Source organism: Protopterus annectens, chromosome 3.part0, assembly GCF_019279795.1.
Source record: "Protopterus annectens isolate FY-2018-M chromosome 3.part0, PAN1.0, whole genome shotgun sequence".
NCBI lineage: Eukaryota > Metazoa > Chordata > Ceratodontiformes > Protopteridae > Protopterus > Protopterus annectens.
Window position 1 is genome coordinate 1,333,636,820 of NC_056731.1, and position 14,526 is coordinate 1,333,651,345.

Genomic DNA, 14,526 nt, shown 5'->3' on the forward strand with positions numbered 1-14,526 from the left:
TTATCATATTGCATGTAACATTTAAGTTTTTTACATACAGGCATAACTATTAAATATGACTGTTACATTATATATGGGACATATTTATGTCCTACCGTCTCGGACATTTGCCCTTTGTACTGTTTTATGTCAGGACACACCTGCCCAGGGTGGGGATGTCCCTCCTACTGTGGTACAGGTAGTAACCGTATGCCTACGGCTAGCTATACCCACACCTACCATACTGGTCTGCCTCTGACTTGGCACCAACATACACATGTTGCAGACACACACACACATTACAGTCACACAGAAATGCACACAGCACCCTCAACGCACACTTACACAGACTACAGCACTCACAGACACAGTTAAACACAGTACCTACGTGGACCGCAACACCGTCAGCGGTGACTAACCATCCCTTCATATCATCATACTATTACTCGCGGATGTACTGTTCCGGTACTGTGTTCTATCGGTCTTTCAGCCTCGTGGTTATGCATGTCGGTATGTTACACATTCCATGGTTGGCGGTATCCTATTTATTTGTACCTCCAAGATGTTATGAATGTCGTTGAACTATCTATCATATTTGCAGATATCGCTGAATCCATCTATATCACCTTATATCCCTCTATTGCCCTTTCTATCTGTATTATATATATGCATATGTGTACATATATATATCTATATCTATATCTATATATATTATATCATATATATATATATATATATATATATATATATATATATATATATATATATATATATATATATATATATATATAGATATATATAGATATATATATATATCTGGCGGGAAACGTGACAGGCACACAGCACCACCATATGCTGTAAGACTCATGTACTGTTCAGGTGTTGGTATTCCGTGTTGCACTGGCTGTTGTGTTTACAATGTTTGAGGGCTGCCTATGTAGGAGTCACACATTGGGCCACCTATACATTACAATTTACAGGTGGTCATGTTTGTGTGCCATCCATTTTACTGTGTGTGCAGGTGGAGAGGTGTCAGTCCGTAGGGGCCTACACGGTCAGTGTATGTGCTATACGTTCCCTCTTTGCCAAGGCGTAGGCATATTGGGCACGCCACCGTCTGCCTACTGGGGCTGGCACAGTGTGTTCATGGTCTGAATCCTTCTGTGCCTGTACTGGCCTTGGCAATTGCGGTGGGCTATGAGGGCCTTCACCATTTTGTCCCTGCTGCAGCTGCTTCCGCAGGATCATATTATGTAGCATGGCACATACTATGATGATGTGGCACACATGCCTGGAGAGTACTGCAAGGCTCCCCCAGATGTATCCAAGCACCGGAACCGTGATTTCAGCATCCCGAACACATGCTCTATGATGATTCTGGTTTGTGCGTGTGCCTCATTATGGCGTTCTTGCATGGGTGTGTGTGCGTTTCTGATGGGAGTCATCACCCACGGCTCCAGTGCATAGCCAGCATCCCCCACAAGATGGCCATGTGGGATGTCCCCCCTGACAAATATCTGATACAGCTGTGAGGCATGCCAGATATGGGAGTCATGGTAGCTTCCAGGGCTGCCAGAACACACATCCATGATAATGCCCTGGGCATTGCACACGACCTGGCAGTTGGAGTGGAATCCCTTGCAGTTTATGTAGTGCATACTCTGCTCACTGGGTGGTGACTTGATTTGTATGTGCGTGCAGTCTATCACACCCAGTACGTCCGGGTATTGTGCCACACGGTGGAAGTGACGCATATTGCTGGACAACTCCTCCTGAGTTCTGGGGAAGTATATCTGCTCATTGGCATGTGGTAACATGGCATCCAGGAACTGGTGTAGTACCCTGGATGCTGATGCCTGTGAGATACCCATTATATCTCCAGTTGGCCTTTGAAAGGTACCTGTGGCCAGTATTCACAGGCTTACACATACCTTCGTGTCCACTGGTATGGGTTCCCCTCTGTTGTTTCTGGTTTTCAGGCGTGGCCGGCACAGCTCCACTATTTGCTGTAAGATGTCCCTGTCCACCCTGTAACGCTCTACTATCTCCAGGTCATGTAGCCCCTGGTAGGTTACCCTTGGTCTGAACACTCTCCTTCTCCTCTGAGGCCTGCGGTGGTTGTCGGCATCATCCTCCATAACACCGACAGTCTCTAACACATGCTGATGAATCACAGCTATGGCAGCTCCCAACATGTACAGTGTGGTGTTTGGGAATACACAGGTGTGTGTTGGGTGCTTACACACTTTATACTATTGTGCTGTGAATACCAATGATGTCATAGGGTGTGTATGTACGTTCATAGCTACAGATTATCTTATGTGTTTTACTGCCGGAACTACTATTGTGGTGCCTTTGGTGTTGAATTACATTTGCCTGCTGTGGATTACCTCTTGACCTTCCCTTTACATTTCAGCGCATTGCACCTACCATTTTCTGGCATGCATCCTGCAAATTACTTTCATTTGTGCTTTCCTGCACCTGGTGTATCTTGCGTTATGTGTGCTACTGCCGGTCTGCTGTCAGTTTGCTTTGCTCTGCTGTGTCAGGTCTCCTATCTTTGCAATCCAATACCTCCCCTCCTTTCTTTGCATTCACATGCCTCCCCTATCCTGTTTTGCAGGTTTCTGCAAGCGGACTTGTCAGCTGCCGTCGATTGGCCTTTGTGGGTTGATTGGTGTTGATTGCTCATTAGTACTCCAATTATCCTACTTCCGCATTTCCTTTCCTTCCCCTGACCTTCCTGTTTCTGCTATTGTTTGCGGCGCATGCGCCCGATAACTGGGTTTCGGGCATGTTTTCATCCTCGTACACATGCGCTTTTGGCCACCATGTGTGCTCTCAGCTAAACAATTCCTCCCCACCCCTATCCTGCAGCTTTGCTAAGCAACGGACAGGCCAGATTTGCAATGCTCCAATGTGCTTAGTGCTACAGTGGCACACCCCTCTGCTGATGTCATGTATCTCTTCTGAGCCACTCCTCAGTGTTATACCGCTGCGCCGTATGGTACAACCTTCCTCCGGTGGGACATTTGCGATTCAGTATTATCTGTCTCATTTGCATGGCATTGACTACTAATTCATAGTTACCATGCCGAACACTATTGCAAGCCCTTAGCAACCCTTGCACCTTGGTTGTGGTGTTCCATGCCTACCATTGTGTGTTATTCTGTAAACCTGATTTCTATTACTTTGAGATTTTATGACATTTTTATATTATTTCTTTATGTTACAGCTTCCACAAACATGCCCTGCGGTTCTGCTGTGCGTTACTGTGGACATGACATTAAATGTTGTTATTTACATGTTGTGCATCTTTTCTTATACCATTGGCTGTGTATTTTGCCATTGGCATATGTTCACATTGTGATACCTGGGTATGGCCCTCTTCCATAGCTCCGATGTTATGTTTGGGAAAATGTAAACCGTGTTTTTTTGGTTTACATTTCCGTGGGCTTATGCTACGCCTGCACCACTTCATGAATCGCTATATGCCTTCATTTGCATGGTGCAACACTGCACATGGGGTGATTTGCATACCTACGCCGGGGGGCTCCACAGATCTGGTGTACGCCGGTAGTGCACGTGGAATTAGATCGTACCTGAATTGCTCGGCGGCCATATTTGGCATTATAACGCCTACGCTATGCATGCGCCTGGCGCAAGCTTCATGAATCCTGGGGTTTGTATTAATTACTGTTTTTTTTTTGGCATGCTGCAATTGTAGTTGGAGCTTTTCTCCTCTGGTCTCCACTGAAAATGGGCCTTTGGCTCAGTTGGACCAATCTGGTAAACAAATGACAATAAATAAATAAATTAATTCATTACTTAATTAAGTAATCTAAAATATCTACAAAAAGCAGCCAAATCCATTGCCTATCCCATTTCCATCTTGATCAATAGAACCATCAGTGAGTGACACATCCCTAGTATCTGGAAAGTCTCCCATATTATCCCCCTACATAAAGTCGGAAGCTCTACTGAATTCTCTAACTACTGTCCCATAGCCCTACTTTCTCCTTTGGCAAAGATCATGGAAAAATGTATACACAGGCAAATGCTACACCACCTAATCCAAAATTATTTACTATCCAGCTGTCAACATGGTTTCAGACCTTCCCACAGCACTACTACTGCCCTCTTCTCCTTTACCGACTGTATCAACAACAAATGTAACCACAATATGCTTTTCTCTGCATTGTTTATTGATCTGTCCAAGGCATTCGACATGGTAACTCACCAGATACTTTTAAATATCCTTAAATCCCTGTCACTAGATGAACCTGCTATAAAATGGTTCAAGTCCTACCTAGATAACAGACAACAGGCTGTGCTTTGGTACAATATTCTATCTACCCACCTGCCTGTTAACCTTGGTGTCCCTCAAAGGACCATATTAGGACGCTTCCTTTTTTCTATATTTATCAATGACCTTCACCTAGCAATCCAGCAAGCTACATGCATCCAATATGCAGATGACTCCACTCTTATATGCTCATCCATAACCAAATCTGAACTTTACTCCCTTACCCAAAAAGTGTTTAACACAGTTAAACAATGGTTTACACAGCGCTGTCTCCTCCTGAACCCCCAAAAAACTAAACTCCTCCTTTTTACTCCTACTCGTAAGTCCTCCCCAATAGATTTCACTGTAACATCCAATAACGGTACTCTTGTATCCCCAGAACCTACAACCAAACTACTAGGTATCACCATAGACAACAACCTCAACTTCGACACCCATATCAATAATACTCTAAAAACTGTTAACAGAAAACTAGACTCTCTCTACAGGATCAAACCCTTCCTTTCTCCTTCAGCTAGAATAACTATTGCTCACACTCATCTAATCTCTACTCTCCTCTATGCCTCACCCATATATACAAATGTATCTAAAAACAACCTCAATAAAATGGAATATTCCTACAATAACATAGCCAGATTTGCTACAGGAAACCCTTTCAGAACTCACCACTGTTATAATCTAAAGCAGCTAGGATGACTTGAACTGCAAATCAGCTTAAATTCCACCAACTGACCATTGCCCATAAGACCCTTTACCAACTTACCAATACTCCTGTACTATCTACCCTCATCATCCCCCATACCAATCTGAAGACCTTACGATCATCACATAAACTTCTTGTAGATATTTCAAAGTCAAACAACAGAGCTGAGGACTCCCTCTTCTCTAATACTGATGGAAAATCCTGGAACCTTCTTCCCAGTGAACTCTCCTCACTTCCCTCTATATCACTTTTCAAAAGTAAACTAAAACTCTTCCTCAGACACACTGGTTGTGCCCCTGTACTAAGCCTGACTAAGCAACTAGCTCTTCTAATCTTCTCCTGCCTACCCTCTTTTTCTCATTAATCAAGTTATACAGCATACCGTTGTCCTACTATATAGTCTTACTTGCATCTTCTGGAAACATGATTGAGACAACTTTTTTTTTTACAAATATAATTATATTATAACCTGCCTTCTTTTATATATTATGTATTAACCTGCAATGTTTGTAATGTACCTGCATTTCTTTGTACTATGTTTTAAATGTCTACCCTCTTTGATAATCTCTGTACTATACCTACAACGTACATTGTACATATGAATAGCTCTCTATGAGATTTTGTTTGCATATGAGATGTTTTGTTTTTGTTCTCACAGAGCTTATCTCCCCTGGCCTCTACTGAAAATGGACATGTATCCAGTTAGACTAGCTCGGTCAACAAATGTAAAATAAAAAATAAATAAATAAAAAATCATTTAAAAAAAACAGCTGTATATAAACTTTTATTTGAGACAAGAGAAGATAAATAGCATAATAAACAGTTTTGCCCATTTATTTTCTTTGCAGTTTCTCAAGACACTGTTTTCTTCCTATGAAAAATTTCCATTGCAGATTCAAAGCATCTTCATTTATAATTTTAATTAATTTGACATGTTTATCATATATAGAACAGTTTTGTAAAACAAAAATAAAATGACTTTTGTATATCTGAAGATGTTGTGAACTCTATAGGTTCTCTTTGTGATGGCGATTACTTCTTTTCCTTCCTCAGTGAAGCATTTTTCTGAATCTTCGTATAGAGTCTGCATGGTAACAATATATGTTAGTTAGTAAAAAGAATATGTTATATGGAACTACACTCATTTAATAAATGATTGCAGGATTCAAAAAACATTTAAATATATGATTGCTACTAATGAATCACAGATATTGCAGTTCTTTGAATTTAGTGACTTGATTCATTAACACTTAAGAATTCCAGCCCACTGACAAAGGCTACAGTGAAAAGTATATCCAGCAATAAACCACACAGAAAAATCCCAAGCATACATGTCACGTGGACAGAGGAATGCAAAGTGCCATGGCTCAACTTTCGTGTGCAGTAATTTTAACTCTATGATCACTGTCACCAGTATTGTAATTGTACAGTTGCCAACATTGTCATGACACATGACATAGTTGTTTGAGATATTCCCACATGGATGGCTTTTGTAATAATTAAACCATTGTCATACACTTCAGGGTCTACAAAGAGCACTTTGTACAACTATTCCTTGAAGCTATAAATCAAGTTGCTAAAACATTATTCATGTACAGATGTCTGTCTTGCATTTTTCCTCCGTTTTCACTTTCTGAGTAGCATTGGTGACCAATTATTATCCCTTCATTGTAACAATTCTTCTGTGGATAGTGGTCTGTAGGGGGTCTCCTTACTTTTAGCAATGGGCAATGCTGTCATTTAACCTCAATGATTTTCTGCCTTCAGTGAGAATTAAGAAGTGCCTTTTTTAAGGCAAAATTAGTCCTATGATACAAAGTTGTTCTAGCATAAATTATAAAAGAACTTTAACTTTTTCATGGGTAAAATAATGTATTCATTATCAGTTCTTAGAAAACGGGCTGAGAAAGTAATTCAACTCTAATGGACATTCAACGTTCTAAGGGTTTGAAAAAAAAAAAAAAAAATATATATATATATATATATATATATATATATATATACACAGGGAGATCATGATAAAACTGAGAGTGCTTATTTATTTCACGGAATTTCAAAAACATGAGACAAAAACCTTTTTGTCACACCAGCCTTTTTTGCCTTCACAAAATCAAACCACACAGGATTTTCTCATTCTATAGTTTAAACACTGCAATAACTAGAACAGTACCTCACAGTTACCATAGCCAAGTGCTTTCATATAGTTTATAGGAAATGCAACCTCCAGATCCTTCCACCACCTTGATATGGAAAAATATAACAGGCAAAAACATGAGACAAAAACCTTTTTGTCACACCAGCCTTTTTTGCCTTCACAAAATCAAACCACACAGGATTTTCTCATTCTATAGTTTAAACACTGCAATAACTAGAACAGTACCTCACAGTTACAATAGCCAAGTGCTTTCATATAGTTTATAGGAAAGGCAACCTCCAGATCCTTCCACCACCTTGATATGGAAAAATATAACAGGCAATGGTAGCATGCTTGCCTTTGGTGCAAAAGGCTGTGGGTTTCACTCTCGCACCATGTAGATATATTGTTTATACTGCAGTAAACTTTAAGGGGGGGTGGGTTGTCCTTCAGATGAGATGGTAAATCAAGGTCACATCTGTCTGCATTGATGGAAGGTGCTGTGAAATCTTTGGGGTTGGGAGATGGCATAACAGTTAAGGCATTTATGACACAGGGAACATGGTCTGTTTCTCACTTTTGAGGTCAAATTGGTTTACCTTAAATGCCCTACAAAGGCGGCTGACCTAGTACTTACCTATGTAAAGCAAGTCCAGTAATACTGTAAGTCTGCCCTGTAACTCGCATTTTCAAACTGCAGGACATGTAACATTTTAAAAAGCCAGTTTGTACTACATCCTTCCTTTTTTTCTAATATTAAAAGCAATGAATTAAAACAAAGATCATTCAAACCATTGACAGTTTATATATATATATATATATATATATATATTTTTTTTTTTTTTCTCTAAATTACTTCCCCCAGCAACAGTTGCATATCTTACACTGATTTTCAGATATACAGCTCAGAAATTCTTTTACAATATATATATATATATATATATATATATATATATATATATAGACAAAAAAATGAGTTTGCAGTGTTCAAACAAGATTATTCAAAACTCAAGTACTCCAAAAAACTGAAAAATTAAAAAACATTTTTTGTAGGGAGGTACACCCCCTGCACCCATCCCCTATACTCTGTACTTTTTATAAATACTAACTCCAAGATTACACTGCTTCTACTATGAGTGGATTAAAGCTAATAAGCCTCCCTGCACCCCTAGACCAAGGTCACAGTTGCTCAAAAAGCAGAGTAATTCTCCCCAAATGGGAATCTCATCTGGTGCAACTTGCTGACAGTGGTTTCCTATGAAGGAAGTCCGACCATCAGCAAGTTGAAGCCGAGGCAGTTGTAACTTGAGAATTCAAGCTTCATCCACCAGTAGGAACTGATCACACTACATTGAAGACAGGGAAAATTCCCAGTCACCACTGTTCCATGATTTTGGACATGAGAAGACCATCAGTTTCTGATCTTTTTTCATATTTGATAAATTTTACCAGTCTTCTCTCTGTTCAAACAAGTGAATCTTTGAACACTTGCATGGCATCCAAAAAATATATACTCTAATAAAAATGCAAAATAATTAATAACTACTTTCTTAATGAAATCATGCCCTTCAGGTAAAAGGCTAAGGGTGGAAAGGCCTAATGCCACTGTCAGCATTATTCATTGCATAATAGTGGCCAATGTTTTTTTTTTTTTTTCTTGGAGAAGAAAACCTATTTTATACCATGAAAAATAACCTTCTACAAAGTAACAGAATGGCAACATTAATTTCCACTCTTTACAGTTAAATGATACTATTTATTTTAATATGCTGATTTGTATTTGGTAGACTTGCATACTAAAAATATTTAAATTTTAAGCAACATAAAGAAACTGAATGCAGCTAAAGTATCCAGTGCCATGATGAGTATAATGCATTGTGCCTTAAAAATAAAACTGATGTGCATTGCATTTTAAAAATAAAGCTAAAAGGCTAACAAAGATGTAGAAAAAACAGGCTTTAAAATCCAAGAGTTGGATTCTCAAAAGATACTGGGCAGGATTCACGAAGCCTCTGTGTTAGAGTTACAAGTCTTACACGGAGGCTGCAGTTAAACGGTGTGACGTCAGCATGCCATGCATATTCATGAGGGCATGCTGACTCACACTTAAGGCTAACACGGTCCGTGTAAGAAAGTAGGGGGCGTGTCCGCAGGGCGAGTCCTGCAAATGATCACGCCCCCTGAAGAGTAACAGTCCCGAAAGTAAACCCCCACGAGAGAGTCTGCGTAAATGTCAACAAACACAACACAACACATGCCCCCACAGACTATAAACATAAAATGTAAAAATGAACATGCTATATTTTTTTTATAAGTTTTAAAGATGTTTGCCCGTAATTGCGCTCGTTTGCGCGGGAGTGCCCGTCTCTTAGCCACAGTTAGCAGTCAGTGGAAAAGCATATAAGATCTAATTATGCAAAGTAAGCCAAGAAGCAATAGCGTAGCAGTAGACATGTCGGCTGAAGAGGAAGCAGTCACGGTTCGAGCCCCCACAACATCAATTTTTATTTTTAGTGAAATAAGCACAAAACAATTCCCTGACATATATGTACATATATAAAATTATATTTTATGTAAAATGTAATGAAATGGGCCATGCATTTTGAAGAAATCTGAGATAATAAAAAAAAAAAATGTCAGAAGTGCCTATAGCTGAGCTACACTCTAACAAGCTGAGCATATCTGCCCGTAGATGAGCAGTGGTTTAACAGGTGTAAAATGAGTACCCAGGGATGAGTAGTGCTGTAACACACTGAAACTGTGTGCCCGTGGCTGAGCTGAGCGTAATATGCGTGCTGACAGCCAAATGACGCGTAAACTAGCGTAACCCGTTTGCGCTGAGCTGCGCACCACGCCAACAATATAACCGGCGGGCAATGTTGAGCAAGCTGTATCAAAACTGCCTTTACACAGACACACCTCCTAGCTTGTGTAGACAGTCATAAAAAAAAACAAAGCAATGGCCAGGCTCAAACTCAGGATACCATGCACCATAGTCAAAGTACTGAACCACTAAGCCATGACAGTTGCTCTTAGAAATGCAGTATTAGCATATATATAGGAATGAATGGAAAGAGAAGCATGACAAAGCAGGTTTTGTGAAGCTGATACATTTCCAAAATGGCCAATCACAGATAAGTGCGGGAAAAATGGCATATATAAGCACCATAGGCGGGAATACACAGCATAACTGATTGTGGAATCGATTTGCAGTCAGGATGGCAGGTGTAGGAGAGGGTAGTTGCTTCCGAGCACAGAGGTAGGGCGTTGAGGAGTCCAAATGTATGGTTTGGCTCCTCGTCCATGATCATGAGGCCCAACTCATGCAGGGCCAGGTCCTGTGGGGAGCATACAAGGCTGAGGCATGGGACCGGTTGGCACATGATCTCACCAGTGCCACAGGAATACCAAGGACTGGTGAACAGGTCCGTCACCACCATGCGGACCTGAAGAGACAGAAGCAGGACCAACTGAACCATTGGATCCAGGAGGCCCGGCAAATGCCCAACGCCCCACTACTGAGTAAGTTACATGTAATTATTTATGTAAGAAATTAACCTAGCTGATATTATGGAGATGTGTATTCCAATATTACTTCATTTATATTACAGCTGCAGGTGTCCGTTCCATGAATCGTTGAGCCTATGCCGATAGGCTTGTGCGGTTGCGCCACCAGGCAGGTTAGTAATTCTCTCCCTGTAACTGTTAAAAAATATAAGTATGACAGCTTGCAAAAGAGTGCAGTGTAGTCACTTATTAATAAAAAGTGCAAGTAACAGTGTAAGAGAGATTCTGCTAGTACCGTGTGATTACATAAGTGTGATGCAGCCTGTAATCCAAAAATAAAAATGAAACAAGTCTGAAATAAAGATGTTCCACCTGTAATGTAATAGTACATAACCTGCAGCAGGCTGTAAATTACAGCTACACAAGCTGAGTAAAACACATGTGTGAAATATATCCCTGTTTAAAATCTGAAACATGACACAAGTGAGACTGTTGGAAAGGATTGTTGTAACCAAGTAAAACATGTCAATAAAGCCTAGAATTAAGTACCATCCTGAATTGTAAAAATAAAACAAGTGAGAGTGTGAGAAAGAGGTATGAATCCACCAATAAAGTTGTAATAACTCCTGAATAAAGTATACTGCAGTCAGTACAGAATGAAATGAATGTGACAGGCACAACCAAACAGTGAAATGTGTGGAATAAAGTACTGAAGCTGGAATGTGTGTCCCACAATCTGGATATGTTGCTGTACGTTTGCAATATGCAGATAGTATGGTTGTATGAAATACCAAACATCCACAGTTGTCTAGAGCCATATAAAGCAAATGTAGCAGGATGCTGTAGCTGAACAGAACCAGATATGAATGTGTATGAATAAAAATGCAATGTATATTAATATAGCAGTAACATTCCCATCACCAACATGCATAAGTTTACATGTAGGAAACTGTAGTCAGACCTGTAGTGTGTATATATCTGCAGCTAGTAGAAATGTACAGCATATGTATAGGTATTTGAAGTTGTTAATGAAATATTTCTTCACCCTACCCTATAACCACAAATAATCCATTCCACATGAAATGGGTATGTGTATTCACAATTAACTCCCCTGGACATTTGTCCTGTTGGTTCATACATATTTGCATGTATGTTGATGCATGTGCCCTGTTCATACATCCAAACCTGATGGCCTGTTGCCATCAATCAACCCTACATGTTGTTGGATTGTGTATTGTTGTTCAAATTATGCATGTGTTATGCTTGCTGTTCAATGGCTTGAATTTATGGGTGTTTGGTTAATGGGAATACTAATGCATGCTGTTACAACTAATTGTGAATGGTATTGTACGTTACTAACCCAAACTGTCATAAAATAATGCAAAACATAGGACGACAGGGAAGGCGGGTTCCAGCGGACCCACCTCTCCCACCTCAGCTGGCGAGTGCACCTGGCATTAGTGCCCAGGCTGGACCCTCCACTGGTGGCCCTGTGCCACCTGCGGGTGGAAGCGCTGCAGGGGATGGGGCTCGTCCCCCCTCTGCAAGCGTGGCCGGAGGAGAACATCCACTCACCCTCCATAGTGTCCGGACTGTGGTGCGTAGGGAGATCAGGCATGCTGTGCTTGGGCCCCTACAGCAGCTTGAGGCATGGGTGGCACAACTCACGGGCGTGCCTGCTGCCCATCCTACACAGCCCCCAGCACAGCCCTGTCCTGGGCAGTGAAGGCACAGTGGCAATTGCCCATGGGTGGGGATCTCAGTTCCACTGTTGCCATCTGTGGGCTCATGGGCTCGAGATATTCAAACATCCGTCCCCGTCAATTGTGTATCCCCCCACGTGTCATACACCACCCCTGTATGCATCTTGTTTGTCTTGTCTGTTAACCTCCCCTACCTACCTCCCCAGCTATACCTACTTCCTGTACCTGACATACCACTCTCACCTGAAAAAAAAAAAAAAGGGCACTCTGTACCCACAAAAAAATTACGCCCCATACATAGCTGCCCATTTTGCACACATGTCTGCTGGACATGTAAACTGGCAATTACAATTGGCTGTACAACAAATATTGTCCTCACCCCTCTCTCAGGGGTGGAAGGTTTCAAATTTCACACCAAATTACAAACATATGCACAGCTGTTGCTGATAAAGAAATGGGCAGCTATGGGCTTTCCTACATCCCTCCTGCAAAACCCGAGCTTGTTTTCCTACTGTTCTACCCTCTTTGTGCCCCCTTTTTCACCACTTTCCTATCTCCCCATTTTCTTTTCTTTAAAAGAAATTAGCACGGGTGTACGCGAGAGTAAGCACTTTTAAGCAGTAGTAAGTGGGTGTGCACTTGTGTGCGCTTAGCTGAGCGTGTGTGCGCAAAGCTACGCGACAGTGCACATGCGTGAGCTCTGCGCAAACCAGCGCTAACCCACTTACAACTGCTTAAAAGTGCCTTAGTCACTCTGAATGACAAGGCCTGTAGTTTGCTCAGCTGCAAACTAAAATTCCTCTGTCAGTCTCGAACCCAGGACCTTGGAAAGATTAGTCTTCATGACTTACCACTAAGCCATGACTGCTATACATGAACATTGTGCTGAAAGAAATATATCATGAAATAGTAGGAATTAATGTAAAGGGAATATAGCAAGTCTAGTACACAAAGCATGTCCTGTATATTTACTGTCAAATCTAGTGGATTTGTAAAATAGTACTGTGTGAAGAGAAACAGCCATGCTAGTTGGTAGCTAGTAGGTAATAATGTCACAATAGCACCTGGCAAGCCACAGACATACTCAGATCAGGATAAACACTGCCATAGTTGAATAGTTAAGAGCCCAGACATAGCAACTGTGACTGAGTTACAGGGATGTCCCTGATTTGAAAACAAATGTGAACTGTGCCCCACTGACTCCCTGTGAAATGTACTAACAGTAAGCAGAAAGGTGTCACAACACATGCAATGCTAACTATGAATTACTGAAATTATGTACCACTTGCACATCACAAATGGAGTAGTAATACATATGCTCAAAATAACCCACAGTCACAACTGCAGAATATCAGAATATTTCATGGGTGTATCCCACTGATATGTACTATTCCATGAGGCTGGTAAAAGATGCATCTGAGAGTATCTGAGGCCTGCTCAGCAGCATGATCAAATACCCTTCTAAGTGTCAAGGTCCACACCATGTCCAGACCACACTGCATGCAGTACCACCCTACCACAACAAACACATATGGAATTGCTGACCAAACAGATATAGCAAGCATTACAAGCTGTGAATGTAAATGGAAAATAGGAAAGCCATAGCAACACATTACAGGAAAGACACATAGCAGGCATACAAGGAGTGAATGTAAAGGGCAAATATTGAAGCCATAGCAACAGATTGCAAGAGCCACTGCTATATACCAGTTACACCACAATTCTCACAGGAAAGCACACACACCCATATACACAGCATTACTAGCCGTAGGTGTCAGTTTACATACACACTGAGAAGAGGAAACTGGAGGAAGGAATACTCAGGTTACAGTACAACATGCATTGCAGTGTCTACAACGCAGCCTGAAATATGAGAGACATACCAACCCTTACACTCACAGAACAGTGTCCACAGCAAACCAGCATGGTCCCCACCCTTATTATCTGAAAGGGCTATGCCTACCTAACAAACCTTTTTATAGCACTGTCCTGAAATCACAGTGTGAACTGCAATCACTACACAACAGGCTACATGCAATTAGTAAATGCTGGCTAACAAGTGGTACAGAGGCCATCACATGGACATGTGCAGATACCTACAAAAGCATCCTGTACTCCCAATACACACATGCAATACTTTCATTGCACCCTCTGGAGGTGGAGACAGAGAGAGAGAGAGAGAGAAAGAAAGAAA

At 41.1% G+C, this 14,526-nt stretch overlaps 1 protein-coding gene across 1 annotated transcript in view; it reads right to left on the reverse strand.

The window, feature by feature from the left end:
* Positions 1 to 5,765: 5,765 nt before the first annotated feature.
* Positions 5,766 to 14,526, reverse strand: part of LOC122797063 (meprin A subunit beta-like) — a 577,824-nt gene continuing 569,063 nt past the window's right edge. The window contains exon 11 of the mRNA XM_044065839.1: positions 5,766 to 6,072. The gene's annotated coding sequence lies outside the window, so the exon portion shown is untranslated. The remainder of the gene's footprint in view (positions 6,073 to 14,526) is intronic.